Source organism: Montipora foliosa, chromosome 13 (genome assembly GCF_036669935.1).
Source record: "Montipora foliosa isolate CH-2021 chromosome 13, ASM3666993v2, whole genome shotgun sequence".
NCBI classification, from domain to species: Eukaryota; Metazoa; Cnidaria; class Anthozoa; order Scleractinia; family Acroporidae; genus Montipora; species Montipora foliosa.
This window is the reverse complement of record NC_090881.1, coordinates 5,610,194-5,612,376: the sequence shown is the minus strand read 5'-3', so window position 1 is coordinate 5,612,376 and position 2,183 is coordinate 5,610,194. Positions and strand designations below refer to the sequence as shown.

The window sequence follows — 2,183 nt, the reverse complement described above, 5'->3', positions numbered from 1 at the left end:
AAGCAGTATGATATTGAGTACGCCAGAGCTAAGAATTTGCGTGACAAATGGAAAGCCGATGACAAGATGATTGCCGCCATCAACCGTTTGCCGGGCAAGAAAACTTGGACGGAAGCTATTGTTAAACTTATCATGCAAGCTAAGCGCAAACTCAAATTGTGAAAAAAAAAACTGTAATGTTGTTTCTTTTTAATAATGTTATGTACAAGCGGGAACGTGTCGACGGTCCTAGTGACTAGTCGGTCCCTTTGTTTTTCAATAAAAACTTGAAAAAATGAAATCTGTGATTGAGTGAATCTCTTATAGCCTATGTTCATTTTAAAAATCATGATGAAAGATAGCCTTATTTTACACCAAGGAACGTGTCCTGTCGGTCGCTAAGTTGCCACCCATAGCTCAATCGGTTAGAGCGTAGGACTGTAAATCCGAAGACTGTTGGTTCAAATCCCACTGGGTGGACAATTTTTTTTTTTCAGTGAAACAAATTAAGAGAGCCTTGTGATAGCGATTTTTCAATGAAAGTCATTTTTAAATTCATAAATTCCTAAAGAGCCTACATAATTAGAGCGTTTTTATTCATCATCTTCATCCAATAGTTCGACCATTGTGACAATAAGATCTTCATCTTCAGAGTCCAGTCCTTGATAGCCATATGGATAAGTGATCGCTGTTCGCGGGTCCAGAACGCGTTTATTGAATACAATTTGTATTCTTTGTGGGCTTCTTTGGTCCATAGTTGATAGTCTTTCGAGACGCGGACGATTTTGTGTGTCTGCGCGACGCGGGTTTTTTTGTGGTGAATCTAAAGGCTTTTGCAATTTATTCAAGGTGTTTTCACGCAACACTTGATAATTGAGTTGTGTCATCCCTTCGACGGTCAATGAAAATCCTCGTACTTTGCAACAATGCTTGTCTTTCTTCGTACGATACCCGTAATTCTTCAGCCCCCCCCCCCCCACCCCCCCGAGCAAAACTCTGTGATGAAATCTCCGTTGGTTAATTCATCCGTAAAATCGCCCAAATAATCGCCCAGCACTGGTTTCACTTTTCCAGGGGATTGCACAAAAATCACACTGTCAGTATCAAAATACAACACCATTTCGTTCAACAGTTCTAGAGCTTCATAGAGACGCAAGCGCGCCCAGCAGGTAGTGAAACAGGCCAAGAAGATATTCAGATTGGGGGAGATATTTTCACATAACGCTTCCTCGCGATGATGGACTTCCACTCTTTGTTCGTCGATGCAGCTGACATAGCGAACATCACGTTGATCACTGTCCATGAAACTACAAAAGGCTTGAGGTTCAATAAATTCTTTCACTTGCAATTTGTTCACTTGTTGCCCAAATTTTCCCCACATGGAGTTTAACATCAGTTTGGCCAAAGCCCGCTGACCAGGATTGACGGTAATCTTCTCATATTCTAAGGAAATACCTTCTTTCTCTTGAAACTGAGTTATGTAGAGTTGTTTCTTTTCCCCTGTGTAGCACCATGCGGGCCAGCCTGAAGCTTCCGTTTTCAATTTGAGCCAAGTGTTCACATATTCTTCGAACAGGCCTACTCGCGTTTATCGGAAATGCCACACTTCATGAATGGTTTGGATCACGTAACCCATCTGTTCCGCTTTTTCTAGTTCTGGCATACACCAAGTACTGGTCAATGCTCTCTCCTGTTCATTATGGCCACACCAAAAGACTTTCCCGTGGAGAGGACGGTCGATGTTTTCTTCGACGCAGGTACGACACAGAGGAAACGTGAGTTTGTTATAGTTCTGTATGGTAATACAGGGTGGAAAAGGCGATACGGTGGTACTACTGTACATTTTGCGAGGCCAAAATAATCGGAAATTGGTTTCTCTCGTGGCGATGCGTAGATCATTTCAGAATGTCCCACCGGATACTTCTGGGTCTTGTTGGTCCACGGGTAGAGACTGGTATAATCATAATATTTGATTTGTTCAGCGGCATGTTCTTTGACTTCGTAATGAAGACGAACAGCATTTGTGCGGCCACCAAAAAAAGCGTCGCAAGGTGAAAGCGGTTCTTCTAAATCATACCCTGCTACAATCTCAGCTATTTCTGGATCGTGAATCTTACATTTCTGCCATTTGCATTCCCAGATGGTTTTTACTGAATAGTCTCGATCGGAGAGACTTTGTAATCGTAGCACGGTTTCTTGATGAA

General features: G+C 42.3%; 1 non-coding gene across 1 annotated transcript; it reads left to right on the top strand.

Moving 5' to 3' along the window:
* The first annotated feature begins 385 nt into the window (after nucleotides 1-385).
* On the top strand, nucleotides 386-459 carry Trnay-gua (transfer RNA tyrosine (anticodon GUA)). Its single transcript has one exon. It is a non-coding gene; the product is annotated as a tRNA-Tyr (tRNA).
* Nucleotides 460-2,183: the final 1,724 nt, after the last annotated feature.